The sequence below is a fragment of the Thamnophis sirtalis genome, unplaced genomic scaffold (assembly GCF_051295495.1).
Source record: "Thamnophis sirtalis isolate CommonGarterSnake01/CBP01778 unplaced genomic scaffold, rThaSir2_p1.2 scaffold_5, whole genome shotgun sequence".
NCBI lineage: Eukaryota > Metazoa > Chordata > Lepidosauria > Squamata > Natricidae > Thamnophis > Thamnophis sirtalis.
The window spans coordinates 66,981,317-66,997,303 of record NW_028261385.1 but is presented as its reverse complement, the minus strand read 5'-3'; positions in this window follow the sequence as shown (position 1 = coordinate 66,997,303).

The following is a 15,987-nucleotide window of genomic DNA, read 5'->3' as shown; positions in this document are numbered from 1 at the left end:
ATATGTGCTAGTCGTTTCCGACTCTAGGGGGCAGTGCTCATCTCCATTTCAAAGCCGAAGACCCAGCGCTGTCTGAAGACGTCTCCGTGGTCACGTGGCCGGCATGACTAAATACTGAAGATGCATGGAACACTGTTACCTTCCCAGCAAAGGGGGTTCCTATTTTTCTACTTGCATTTTTACATGCTTTTGAACTGCTAGGTTGGCAGAAGCTGGGACAAGTAACATGAGCTCACTCTGTTATATGGCACTAGGGATTCGAACCGCTGAAATGCTGACTTTTCTGATCATAAGCTCAGTGTCAATTTTGAAAAAATGTCTATGACCTGGATGGCTGAGAATTTCCATAGACGCTTGAGAAAATGTGTTTTACTTATCCCATACAGTAATGTTTTAGTGATACCTTTTAGCATGGTTAAAAAAGTTGTAGTCAAGGATAAAATTTCCTTAGGGAAATGAAAATCAGAATATATACATATTTGTGTGATATACTAAAACTATTTTCTGAGGTGGGGATGGGATTCATTATCAATATTTCAAAAATACAGTTATACTTAATGGTTACAGCTATGGAACTAACCCACAATGTAGAATCTGCTGCATAGAGAAACTTGAAACAAGGAAAGAAGGTTCTTAAATATTCACAGAATTGAATCACAGGGTTGATAGTCTTTGGAAGGATGGACACACTGAAGTTGAAGATCAAAAATTTTGGCCAGTAAATGAGAAGAGAGGACTCATTGGAAAAGACTCTGATGTTTGGAAAGATTGAAGGCAAAAGGAGAAGGGGATGGCAGAGGACGAAATGATTGGATAGTGTCATCTACATAGTGGGCATGAGTTTGAGCAAGCTCTGGTAGACTGTGGAGGGTAGGGGAGCCTGGCATGCTGTGGTCTATGGGTCACAAAGACTAGGACACAACTTAATTGAACTATAAAAGGGTTGAAGACAATCTCATTGCCAGCCTCACTACTTGCATCCACAATTGACCAAAATATGATAGTGTACAATTTCGTCACCTGCCATAAAAATCTATATGGGCGATCTTAGTGATCAAGCAGATGTGTAAGTTGAAACAGGAAAAGCAAAGCTCATAGTAGGTTTATCTAATCAAACAAGTCACTTGACTTCTAGGAATAATAATGCTTCTAGATTCGCCTCCAAATTACATATCTGTTTTTTTGTTTTTGTTTTGACAGGATGCAATTTCATTTCTAACTTTAAAAAAAAAGGTCTCTGGCTCCTATGCCTGAAAATCAGCAATTCACAAATTCTCTTTTTTTATCATCTGGGCCCTCTTCCAGCCAAATATTGCATTCTGATGGTATCTGAATTAGTGCTGGGTGCCATCAGAATACCGATAGCATCACACACACACCCCAAATTCCTGAAAACTCCAACAGTCAAAAATGTAGACATATTCTTGGTTTAGCCTTAAGACAGCTTGTTCCCACAATGCCAAGCACTGCTTCAAGCTTGATCAGCTGCCTGTCATTATTTAGATATAATTCTTAGGCTTAAGGAAGATTATTTCCATTGTGTTGCAATAATAATGCTTGACTCCCAGATGCCAATGTTTTTTGGGGGTGGTTGTTGTTTTCATTTTTCCCTTTAAGGCACAAAGAATGCATGCAGGGAGTGAAACACAATGCCTGTTCTATTCCTTGTTAATCATAAAAGCCATGAGACTATTTCTCTTCTGATTTTGAAATGTTGCCCATCATAGCAAAAACAAAAAACAAAAAAACGCCATATATAGTAATATTACCATTTTCTTCATTGAGAACACTCCATTTATAGGTCCTTGCTAGAGTATAGTTCCCTATGAAATGAGATCTTTATCTAAAAATAGTTGAATGGGTAGAGGAGTATCCTTGAAAGCATTCCTGATTTTAAAAGCCTCACAGGGCTCTGATATTAAATAGTCACTTTTTCATTTAATGGCCTATGTCGCTCTGTATCTGGATTGTGTAATACAGGTAATCCTTGCTTAACAATCAGTAGCTTAACAATCATTTGAAGTTACAACCAGGGGTGGGCTGCTACAGGTTTGCCTGGGTTTGGGAGAACCTGTAGCTAATGTTATGACTGGTTTGGAGAACCTCCAAATCCTGCCCCTGGCTGGCCTTGGCCACCCAACCCCTCCCAAGGATGCAAGGTAAGTGCACAGCTTGTGTGGAGGCTCAGGGAGGGGGAAAAATGAGGCTCCAGGAAAGTTCCAGAAAGGAACTCCGGAACCCCAGGGGAGGCAGTTTTCGTCTTCCCAGAGGCTCAAGGAAAGCTTCCAGAGCCTTGGAAAGGCAAAAACATCCCCCCCCCAATAGTGCAGGAGACAGGATAGGCCACGCCCACTATGGCCACGCCCAACTAGCAACCGGGCAAAGAGCCCATTGATGAAATTTTTGAAGCCCACCCCTGGTTACAACAGCCTCAAAAAGGGAGCTGTGTGTCCTATAAATCCTTTGAACCATTGTAAAATGTCATGCCACCCCCCCTTCACGGTCACATGGCCATGGTTAGGGCATTTATATTTATATATTATATTTAGAAATCAAGGATCGCATCTGTGACTGATTGCAGCGTCCTTGCAATCATATGACTGAAATTTGCAAAAACATTTTTTTGCCATTTTCTGACCGAAATCAGCAAAAACCACTAATCAGTTATGCTGTATTCATTTAACAATGACGTGGTTTACTTAACAAACACATGATCTGCTTAAAGATCACATGGTTTGCTTAACAACTACAGTTGAAGAATAGTAGTAAAATGGAGTCAGGTGATGTGTTGACCACCCCAATTTACAAACAAAATGCCAGGCCCAATTGTGGTCATAAATCAAAGGCTGTTTTTATATTGTGTTCAGACTATCCTTTCATCCAAAATTAATCTAAAATATGAACAATATTTAACAATAATAATCATTTATCTTTATTCTTCCTACATAAACAATATGCAGACCTGTATAAATCCTGCTTTTGCACAATTTTGAAAAGGGAAGATTTTGAAAAGAAAAGACTATATGTAGTTTAGTATTGAACTGTGGAGCCCTTGGTACTGAGTTGGTGGTTTGCTTGAAAATTGGTTCATAGCCTAAGTAATAACCTAATTAATAATGTTAGTCTGCATCAGGGGTGGGATTCAATTTTTTTTACTACTGGTTCTGTGGGTGTGACTTGGTGGGCATGGCAGGGGAAGGATACTGTAAAATCTCCATTACCACCCCACTGCAGGAGAAGGATAGTGCAAAATCTCAATTTCCTCCCGATCAGCTGGGACTCAGGAGACAGAGAATAGATGGGAGCAGGGCCAGTCAGAGATGGCATTTATTGGTTCTCCAAACTATGCAAAATGTCCACTACCAGTTCTCCAGAACTGGTCAGAACCTGCTGAATACCACCTCTGGTCTGCATGCTATTGGTGAAACTTCATTTCTTGAGTGCTATTGGTGTGTGCTTAATTCTAACATGTCTGCTATGGATGAAACTTTCTCCTGTACAAAGCTGGGATAATTTGTAAGCACCCATAGCATGTGTGTGTGTGTTTGTGTGTGTATCTTATCTATTTATCTATCTATCTATCTATCATATATATATATATATATATATATATATATATATATATATATATATATATATATATATATATATATATATATATATATATACACACAAATATACATACATACATACATACATACATACATACATACATACATACACAAACATATATATTAGATTTTACAATATATACTGCTTTTTCTTCTTTTTTTGGAAGACAATTTAATTTGATCGACCCTACTAACCAAAGGAAATATGTCATACTTTCCTCCTGTTTAAAACTAAAATTGATTGAGGGATTATGATAGTAGCGTAATTAATTGAAAGATAATTTGATTTAGAACAAGGTCTGTGAAATAAATTAATGAGGGTAAATTAATTGAAGAGGAGCTACTAATTTGGGGTGAGCTGAGGAAGAGGTTCAAATTAATTGAACCTATTTGGGAAGATTTGGGTGGGAATTGATTAGCTTCTCTTCTGTGAAATATATTCCCAATTTACCATACCCACTCAGATGACTTTCATTTTGGCCTCTTTCATTGCATATTGATGAAATTGGCAGCCCGGGTTGCAAATTAGCTCCTGATGTGATTTTAAGATCATGCAATTTGCCGCAAAGGGATGATTCTTGCTACTGTTTGAAAATCAAATTAATCAGGCATTTCTGATAATGTCACATAAAGTATTATGGCTTCTTGAAAGTACATCTTTACATTGACATTATTAAATCCATGTACACATTATCATTCCAGGGAGGCCATAGTGAATTCATTAAAACCAATGCCATAAGATATCTGTTAATTTTCATGAATCTTTAAGACATTCTGTTTTACTATAAGGAACAAAACTCACTCTGGAAGGTTTTTTCTCCCATGTAACAAGTCCTCCCACCAAAGTTTCTATCTCGGTGACTAGAAAAGTTATGTTAGAATAGACTATGCTTTTTTGGTTAGACCTAAACAATGTGCTGAGTTATCTCTACCTTATTGGTAGACCAAATCACCTGCTAGATTGCACAGCAGGAAACATATGATTCAAATTTTTACATAAAGCATGAAATTAACATACAATAGATCCACATCTTTGATAATATGATTAGAATCCAGTTAAAAAGCTCATGTTGTGTATTCGTTTTGCATGCCAGGGAGCAAGTCAAGAACTCATCACTTTATTGTGTTCATGGTTTCTGCTTCCATCACTATCATTGGAATTCATCTTAATGATAAGGAAGATGGGTGCAAAAATTAAGCAATCATCCAACCCTGGTCAAGATCAAAGTAAAATGAATGTGGACACTATAGCAAATCAATTTTTGAGCCCCACATCCACATTGAATTATTTTTTGCTGACATTCACAAAGGGGAGTGTCTATGGAGATTCTCAGTCATCCAGGTCAAGGTTGTCCCAAAGGTGCTTATTTCAAGAGGGAACTGGACTTTTTGGGTTTTCTTTGAAAGCGTTTCATTTCTCATCTAAAAAGCTTCTTCAACTCTGACTGGTTGGTAGGGAATGAAAGGATTTATGCTCCTCGCAGACAACTGGTCATTTGCATTCTTTTAGTGGGTCATTAGGGCCACCTGAGTGGTGCAAATTAGTGTGGAGCCTTCTTGGAACTGTGGAAGCACTGGGTTGGAGATTGGAGCTAGATGATGCCATATCCTTCCCCCTCTGTTGAGCGAGGGCTGTTCAAATGGATGACTTGCAATGGTCTACCTCTATTCAAGCTCAAGAAACTTTCCCTATATGTGGCACCATCATAGTCTAAGAGGTGTTTTGACTTTTTTGTAGAATGTTATGATTTATTGAGCATCATTGCTATTACTGATTGTCAGACAGTCCTCAATGTTGACTTTTTATGTGCTTTTAATCATTTTAAAAAGATTTTAAAATGTGTTTGGGTTGTTTTTGTATTTTTTTCATTTGGATTCAATTCTTCAGCCTCAAAATCTGCCTTGAAATTTCTCAGATTTTTTTTTCTCCTGCGAAAAAAACTTCTGTGTTTCCAATCTTGTTTTGCAGGGCACTTGTGAATTTCCTTCAAATTAACTCTCAGTGACAGCGGTCAAATCCTCTGAAATCTGCTACCAGTTCGGTGAGTCTGCTACTGAGCATGCGCTTTGCGCACACATGCAGGCGTGCCCATGTAGCACTAAGAAAGGAACATTTTGAAGCCTTCCAAGTCTGCAAAGATAAGTAGAACAGCGAGAGGGGTGGAATCCACTGTGCCATGTGATTTAGATTAGCTAGAAAGCAGGAAATCCAACAATTCTAACTAATATAAATTGCACATCACAGCTGATTGTTGCCCAGCTGATCATTGGAAATACTGGTTCGCCGGAACCGCTAGCATTTCAACCCTGCCCAGTGGTGAATTTCATTATGCTGAATATGGATCTGAAGGCAAAAGTTGGATCGAGCAGGCATGTCCACTCCTCTTAGTGCCTTCTTAAATAAGTTGTGTCTTTTCCTGAGTTTACATAGTAACTCTGTAATTTCAAGAAACCATGCATTTCCATTAAAGAAGCATTGACAAGGTCTTCAGAAAGTGTACCGTTTTGAATCTTCTTAAATCTGACCTGTATTTTCCTGGAATTTTGTAGCTTTAAGAAGTTGTCCATGTCTTTTCACCTTTGGATACAAAGTACAATACCTCCTTGTGAAGGATGCTATTGTGATGGTTATTGTTTTGCAGTAATGTCTCCATTGCAGTGAAGTTGGCTGAGTGTGCTTTAAACAGCAGGAGGATACCAATTCCCTCCTGGGGAGCTCCTTTGTGAATTAATAGGAGGTTGGGAAGTCAGACAGGCCACAGATTGCTGGAGAGACAAGTATAGAATTAAAGATAGGACATCCAAGACACCACATTGGAGAATTTCACTGAAATAAACTCTTTTAAAAAAAAAGAAATTTCAAAAGCAATTTCTTTTTCATCAAATAAAATGAGAATTTGCAGAAAAAAGCCACAGGAGGGTTTGTTTATTTGTCCACTTTAGTTTTAACTCTGTTTCACCCAGGGAATTGTGCAGCACATGGAAACCTATTCTTATGTACCTGAAGTGGAAGGATGTTCATGACTGGGGTGACACAATGACCCTCCTCATCTTGTGAACTTCACTGAACACCATTTCTTTTCCCAGCTGGTTACCAAGAAAAGCCAAGAAGATCTTTTTAACCTTCTGGAGATAATAGTAGGACCCTTTCCAGCCCTGTTGCCAAGGTGAGCAGTTCCCTGAGATGTCAAGATCTTTTTAAACATCTCATAAGATTTCATGTAACAGAGGGGTGGCAGGAGTGTCTCTGTGTGTGTGTATGTGTGTGTGTGCAGGAGGGGGGGATAACTTGTTCAAATTCTTTGTTCCACTGCTAGAAAATGAGGTTGAAGCAGAGCAACTGAGTGGTTGCTCTGTTCTCCAATCCTTTCTTACAAATACCAGAAAGCTAAATTAAATGCAAGGAAAAAGCAATGACTTGATTCAAATAACACGCAAGGCTAAACTGGGACTGACTATTTTGTGGTTCGATGTGTTATGATAATACAACCTGTATGATTTGTTTACAAGTTGATTGGTTAAGTGATCCCAAGCAACCTAACTAGCTGTGCACACGTACCCAGGGAGTGTACCTCCCAATCAATACTACAGTAATAGGATTAGCCCTGTAGCATATAATATATTAAATCTAGATAGACATCTTTCTCAAATAATTTCCATTGGTCTTCCTGACTTTAAATTTATGTAATTTTGATTCTGCATCAGGTTTGTTGATGTAAATCTGGGCAAAAACATGTTTTCCTCCATTGTGCTGTCTTTCCCCTAATATAACATACTCTTCATTCTCTAACGTGATCATTTTTAGTGCAACTTTCATGTTTTGAGCTGTATCCCCAGATTTTTTTAAAACGTAGATTTTATTATGGAAAAGCTTTTAAGTTTACAGAAAGGGCTGAGAAGTGTGATCCCACTAAATTTTAATAGAACATGAGCCAAATGAGTGTTTGTGGTTTTCTGCGAACTTTTGGCTGGCACGAGTCGAGGATTATTCCTACATATAATAATCCTGCTATCCAGACAATATCACTTTCAATTCACACAGCTATGAATATGCTTTTAGTAAATCATTGCTATGTTAGGTCTTACTAATTACAGTGCGAATTTAAGTGCAACTTCATGTAAGCACAGAACCATCACTTACTACTAAAGTGCCATGCTGTTGCCTTTTAGGAATTATGTTTTACGGTTCCCAGTTTAGCCTATAGCTCTGAAACCTGCTCAGAGTTTAAAGTCAGATCTTACCAAGCCCAACCCTGCTTAGGTTTTGAAATTTTTCAAATCTGTCTGTCTTCTCATCTAATTCCATAGATCCGTGATGGCGAATCTCTGTCATGCGTGCCACAGGTGGCACACAGAGCCATATCTGAGGGCACATGAGGCGTTGCCCTGTGTCAGCTCCAGCACAGATGTGCGCACTGGCCAGCTAATTTTCAGCCTCCTGGAGGGCAGAGGAAGGCTGTTTTTTTTTTTTAGTATATATATATTTTATTATGTTTTCATTCTATACGATCACATATTTACTGTGCTTGATCAGGGCATATAACATTGAGTAATAAACACGGCCTTCACTTATATAGAAAATGCCCTCTACAATACAAACCCAATATACCACCTTGGCCCACCATACACTCTCTTTCAACCCCCTCCAACTTTCATTCTTCCTTCTCACACACCCCTCTACGCCTACTTCCCCTCCCCTTCTTTCTAACCCTAACCCTGTCACTCCCTCTAATCCATTCCCTCCCTCCCTTCTCCTCCTCCTCTCTCTCACCCTCTCCACCCTCCTTCTTTCACTCGACTCTTTCCTTCGGTATATTTCTATTATCTTCCAGTATATTCGGTTTGTTCTATTTTCGCACTAACATTGAAAAGCCACAGTATACAAATGCAATCATGGAATTTAACACATATTGTGTTTCCCCCCTCCCCCCTCCCCCTAAATCCCCACCTCCCTTCCCTCCCCCCGACTTCCCAAAGACCATACATGGTATAACTTTTGGACAATCACAGTCTAAAATATCTCTACATTGAACTCAGCTCCTTACTGTTACCCAAATTTTAAACAATTTAAATTGTTACTGATACTAAGCATAAGCTATCTGGAGTTTCTTAGTCCCATATTTACTTTTTATGTAATCAATCCATTTTTTCCTGTTGTTTTTCACCCTCCCCAGGCTTCAGGAGGCTTCCCAATGGGCCTATCGGAAGTCCGGAGGCTTCAGTGAAGCCTGTGTACAGGCATGGGGGGGAACACCGAAGGATGTGTGTTGTGCATGCATGCATGGGGTGAGGGCATTGCATTATTGGTGTGGACATGCACGCACACGCTATTGGCTGCATGTGCACTCTTTTGGCACCCGAGCAGAAAAACATTCACCATCACTGCCATAGATCCTCACAGTTTGCCAAGGCATAATATGCTTTGCTGGTTTTGATTTAGCTGTTGTGCGATCCTATCCAGAGGTGGTATTTACTTACCTTCTCTTCTGGTTCACAAATGTGTGCATGTGTGCATGCATGCTGGCTTCGCTCGCACGTGCCACCTCCGTGCATGCACTAAGCCTTGCACGCATGCACTTTTTGCTAAAAAAGGGCCTAAATGAGATTCCATAGAGCTGGGGTGGGTGAGCAGGCCCACCCATGATTTCCGCTACCAACTGGTGCAAACCAATAGAATACCACCTCTGATCCTACCTGTTCTAATTTGCATGCCTTGATTTATGGTTTAGTGTAATGCTATGTGAACTACCCAACTGGTGCTTATTCAACAAGTCCTGATTAGGCAAAGTTTGGCATAGCACAAGTTGAGAACCTTGAATATGAATTGCTTCCTCAGCATAGTGTCTCCTCAAAATGGACTTTATGTGTAATGAATCACTGAATCCTTTCCTTCCCCAAAAAGATCAGAGGCAGCTTTACAATGAATGCCACTGTGTGGTGCCTGCGTAGAGTGAGCTTTGCACTTATGCTGCAAGGATCGTTCACATTTTTCAAAATGGTGCATTATTTTGTCAGAGGGAAATGACAAAATTAACACAGCATGTCTGAAATAAAACGAACGCTTTCCTCTTAAGCCATCAGGCTAACGGTTAGCACCATCCTTACAGGGATGAACTATAGGCTGCAAAATATCGGTCATCCATCAGCAAACAGTTTGTGTTTGGCTTGCAAAAAGATTTTTTTTTTGGATGAATATCCTGCCACCTTCATTTGGAGTTTTCCTCCCCCACTTTTGCAGTGTTTATTCCCCACTCCCCGCAACTTTATAAAGCAGTCAACATATTTGAAGAACGGTACAGTTGTTTAGCTAGGCAGCTCTTCCCCCACCCCTAGTTTGCCTAACTACAGCAAAGGTAGTTTGATGGCAAAATAGCCTCTTTTAGGTAATTGCGTTTCCCCTCCCCGCTTCCCTTCTTCATTCCTGTAAAAGAAGTGCAACATAATTATTTTACTGTGGAGGAATTAGCTCATTTGCAAATGCCACCTTGGAACACAAAACGAATGGCATTTATTGAAGCAGTAATAAAGGCACCATGTTAGAATAATTTTATGCTGACGGGCCCACAATCACTCAATATTTTAAGAGCTGTCATCACACCAGCATGAGCTGCATGCACAAGTACAAATTTATGCCGTGACATCATGGCACTAAGAGTATAATTGGAATAAAATTATAGTGCTCCACTCTGGCATTCAGCAGTGAAGCAGAGCACTTTTGGTGCCCACCCTAGGCGGATTCTTGGCTGGGCTTCTGTGTGCCCACAAGCTTCTGTTAACACATGAAGCATCAAGGCAGGGATGACAGAAGAGTTTCCCAAGTGTCCCTGAACTCTTCCCAGTCTGGAGCTTCCAGTAGGTAGTTGGTGGCCCATGCTGTTAATACATACTCCACTGCAGACCAGTAACCTAGGCACAACTGCAACTCTATAAAGGCTCTGTTTCAGGCATGGCCAATGATGTGTGCATTCACAAACAATGGCAGAAAATCTACTGGGAGAGCTTTTCATTGTCACCACTCCCTCTATCATGACCATTTGTGATGGTGGTTAATATGTTCTAAAACAGGGGTGTCAAACTGGTGGCCCAGATGCATCATATACAGGCTACACCCATCCCAGCTCCGTGAAGGGAAAAAACATCACAAAACATCCCTTGACAGCAATGTGACGCCGTGAGTTTGACACCCATGTTCTAAATGATTTAGAACTAAATTCCTTCCTTCCCCCTCCCCCTCCCTCCCTCCCTCCCTCCCTCCTTCTTTCTTTCCTTCCTTCCTTCCTTCCTTCCTTCCTTCCTTCCTTCCTTTTTGCCCCAGCTCCATTGAATTTTCCCGTCTTTATTCTTCATTATCTTCATTAAAAATGAGAATGTAGCTGACAACAGATGTAGGAGGAGTGAAACAAAGAAAGAAAGACAGAAAGAAAATTGCTTGTCAGGTTTAGACATAATATCCTCGCAACCAAGCACGGCTGCTGGCTTACAAGCCCTCTGTGTGTAGTCAGATATGCTTCGTGAAGCAGGGTGGTGGTAGCAGAGAAGCTGCCACTGATCTCGCTTATTGCCAATACATGGGTATTGTGCCATTGGTTGCAGCCCGTTATCATATTAGTGTAACATCCCCAATCCCTTGCTCCCAGTTTATAAACATCACGCTTTCCTCTGGTGAATTTGTCCTGAAATAGTCTAGTTTGGAATATATCCAGGGGGTGTAGGAATGGGAATCTCTCCCAGGGTTTGAAGGTTGGCAAACATAATGAGGTAAATCTCTCGCTGTAATTGCCATTTTATATACTCTTGCTTTATCCTCCCACTCCCATTTCATTCTGAACACATATGTTCATTATTTTTAAATACATATGTTTGCCTATTTACTGTGGAAACAAACAAGCCAAATTAATTCCTGGCTTATGTCTAAAATAAAAGAAGAAATCTCAGTAGTCCACAGATGAAGCGTTATTAACCACTAAGTGTGGCTGGTATCCTGTTCCCTTTGCCAAGCCTGATTAAATCGTCAATTTGTTCACTGAGATTTTGAAAAGAGATTTTGAAAAGAAAATACATTTTAAATTCCAGTGTGGTCTAGTGATTAAGGCACTGCAGTAGGCTGGAGACACCTGGTTTCTCTCCACACCCCAATCTTCTTCACAGGGTTGGTTTTTTTGTGTTGTGTGGTGTGTTTTTTTGGGTCTCTGTATATATTGTTTCTTTGTTTTAGAAATTTGCTAGTAATGGGGCAGCATATTAATTTAACAAATTATTTATTATAATTGCTGTTCTGGAAAAAATGAAACCTTCCACCATGAATTACCTAAAAGAAAGGCAGAGTTTAAACCTAAAACCCACTCTCACACACAATTTGGGTAGATTAATTGCATCAATTATAAAAGAGAGTTCGAAAAGCAAAGTAGCTCTTTATTCTGGGGTGTCAACAGGGAGGGGGGGCAGTCAAAACACTGTGTTACTTTCCCTCTGCAGAAGCCTCTGTCTCCATGTCTCATGACTGCATATGACAAGATTGATTTAAGGTCTTCTCTGCCACCCTCTTCCAAAAAGCACAGGCTAATAGTGAGGGAGGGTGAACACTTTTTCCTATAACCTTATGGCCATCATTTCTCTTACAGTATGCCTTTAATTTTGTAGAAATGAATCATATGGCTTATTTCCATAAAAAGAAATGTCACTTGTACCCACCATTGCTGGCCTTCTTAAAAATATGAATGCAAAACAGTGCTCATAACCAGTAAGCATCTCTGGGTCCAGAGGCACATTTATTGGAAAAACTGCTGAAAATTCCCAAACTCCACAAAAGCTTTGTTGGACAACTACTTGAGGATGTGGTGTTGGCAGGAGCAAACATTCTTTCATTGTCTTTATATTATCACATAATCAGATATGAAATGAAGCTCAATTTATTATGAAGGAGCAAAACAATATGACTTGTGCAGAGCTACACAGTTTTATTCATAGCAAGAATGTATAAATATTATATATTTGACCGGGCATGCCTCTTGATAGCTGCTCTTTATGTGGTTTTCCTGAATTGGTAGCCTTCCATAGATTTAGTGGAGAAAGTGAGACAGAGTATAAATTAAATAAATAATGAGTATCTATTTTTAAATCCTCACCGCCATTTGGTAAGTAGTGTGTGAATTTAGCTGTATTTAGTGCACAGCTTTATGAAACAGATTCCACACAGTTGCTGACAGGTTACAATCTGGCTCACAATTTGCTGAATGATGTTGTAGAGTAAATTGCTGAATGTAAACCTATCCACGGGAATCAATTCTTTCAATCATTCTAGACCAGCAATGGCTAACTTTTTGTCATTGCGTGCCAAAAGTGGGGGGGGAGCACAGGGGGATCATGCATGGGCATGCTCACATCCATAATTTTATGTGTGCAACCCCCTGCACAACCCCACTCACATGTACTCATGACCCCTGCCCTCCCCCTGCTTTTGGTGCATGATGGACATTCTGTAGGTGTGGCCTGCTTTGTGGGCGTGGCTTGCTGGCCATGTGTGGGTGGGAGTGGCTTGACAGTCATGTGACTGGGTGGAAGTGACCAACTTGTAAAATGTGGTGAAACTCACTTAACAACGCTCTTGCTTAGCAACCAAAATGTTGGTTCAGAAACTCTGGCATTGAAGTGTGCAAGTCTTAAAGCTGTCAAGTTACAAGATCCTTGCACCCCTAACCCTTTAGAAAAAAAACCCAGGGGTGTTCAAATTTGACAGCTTTAAGACTTGTGGACTTCAACTCCCAGAATTCCTCCTCTCCCTCTTCATCTTGATGATCTGCGGACGGACGGGAGGAGGGAGCTGGAACCAGTTCTAAACGGCACTGTAGATTTGTGGAACCTCTTCTACAGAAGAGGTTAGAACTGGCAGGAACCCACCCCTGGGGTGGGTGCTGGCTTCTTTTATTGCCAGGCATGCAGGCATGTGCAGAAGCAAAAAGCAAGATGATGGCATCTATAGTGTCACCGATAGAACCAGTTCAGGCGCATGTCTGGCCAAGTTACTACCTACTCAGTTGAACTGGTCCGAACTGGTAGGAACCCATCTCTGCTTTTATGTGTGTTGTGCTTAGATAAAAAGAAGAGGCAGAGTTAGTCACAGCTGCCATTTTTACTCTAATAATGTGGTTTTCCATACTCTAAAGACTCATGTAAATGACTTTGGGGGAAATATCTGGGGGGAAAAAGGGTGACGAAGCATGCTTTCGGTCTTAGGAAAAGAGAAATTATTAGGAAAAAAACTTAGGCTGACTAGTCCCGACTTCTTGCGATATTAAAAAGGAAAGGAGTGGAAAAAGCAAACAAAATTCTGTTCATGTATCTCAATAAAATTTAGCTCTGTTTTTCCTTAGAATCTGTTTCTGATTTGGCCTGCACTGAAGGACGAAGACATACTGAGATGAAAAGCATGAAAACATTAGGACCTGGGTGGAGAACTTTTTGATGGCCACAGGTCCAGTGGTGGGATTCAAATTATTTTACTATTGGTTCTGTGGGTGTGGCTTGGTGGGCGTGGCGTGGCTTGGTGGGTGTGGCAGGGGAAGGCTACTGCAAAATCTTCATTCCCACCCCACTCCAGAGGAAGGCTACTGCAAAATCCCCATTTCCTCCTGATCAGCTGGGACTTGAGAGGCAGAGAATAGATGGGGGTGGGGCCAGTCAGAGGTGGTATTTCCAGTTCTCCAAACTACTCAAACTTTCCACTACCGTTTCTCCAGAACTGGTCACAACATGCTGAATACCAGCTCTGCACAGGTCACATTTAACACTTCTGGTGAGATTGAAGACTGCAGAGTTGATGGGCCAAATCAGTCAGGTAAGAAGGACACTAATGGGGTATGAATTTGGGGATTTCCTTTGAAAAGAAAAAAAACTTATTTTTGTGGATTTCAAAATTACATGAAATTCTGCTCTCTGTTTTCAACAATCAATATTAAAGAATTGGGTTCCAAATGTTCATCTGGGCTAGATTGCAAATATATGGACAATCACTAGATGGCAGCATAAAACAAGAGTATTCTATGTCACTTTGCAGCCATCAAGTGGTCATCTAAGTTTCTGCAACCCAAATTTGGTTGTTAGTCACAAAGTCATGTCCAACCCATCGTGACTCCATGAACAATATTCCTCCAGGCCTTCCTGTCCTCTATCATGCCCCGTGACTGCTTCAGTGACTCCACCCAGCCTCCTCATTTTCTGCCATCCCCTTCTTCTTTTGCCCTCAATCATTCTCAGCATTTGGTTCTTCTCCAGTGAGTCCTTCCTTCTCATCAGGTGGCCAAAGTATTTGAGTTTAATCTTCAGGATCTGGCCTTCTAAAGAGCAGTGATCTCCTCTAGGACTGACTGGTTTGATCACCTTGCAGTCCAAGGGACTCGCAGGAGTCTTCTCCAGCACCATAGTTCAAAGGCCTCAATTCTTTGGCGCTCAGCCTTCCTTATGGTCCAACTTTCACAGCCATACATTGCCACTGGGAAAACCATAGCCTTGACTATACACACTTTTGTTGACAGGGTGATATCTCTGCTTTTTAGTATGCTGTAGTATGCTGTCTAGATTTGCCATAGCTTTCCTCCCCAGAGCAATCATCTTTTAATTTCTTGGCTGTAATCCCTATTTGCAGTGATCCTGGAGCCAAGGGGGAAAAATCTGTCACTATAACCATTTCTTCCCATCAACTTGCCAGGAATTGAGGGGGTCGGATGCCATGATTTTAGTTTTCTTAATGTCGAGTTTCAAGCCAACTTTTGCACTCTCCTCCTTCACCTACATCAAGAAGCTCTTTAGTTCCTTTTCACTTTCTGCCTTTAGAGTGGTATTATCTGCATACCTGAGGTTGTTGATATTTCTCCCGGAAATCTTAATTCCAATTTTTGATTCATCTAGTCCTGCCTTTCTCATGATGTGCTCTGCACATAAATTAAATAGGCAAGGTGACATTATACAACCTTGCTGGACTGTTTTCCCAATTTTGAATAATCAGTGGTTCCGTGTCTAGTTCTCACTGTTGCTTCTTGACCCACATATAAGTTTCTCAAGAGACAAATAAGATGGCCTGGTAATCAAATAAGATGGCCTGGAGCCAAGGTGGCGCAGTGGTTAAATGCAGCACTGCAGGCTACTGCTAGATCAGCAGGTCAGTGGTTCAAACCTCACCGGTTCAGGGTTGACTCAGCCTTCCATCCTTCCGAGGTGGGTAAAATGAGGACCCAGATTGTTGGGGGCAATATGCTGACTCTCTGTAAACCGCTTAGAGAGGCCTGAAAGGCCTATGAAGCGGTATATAAGTCTACTGCTATTGCTATTGCTATTGCTATAATCCCATCTCTTTAAGAACTTGCCACAATTTGTTGTGATC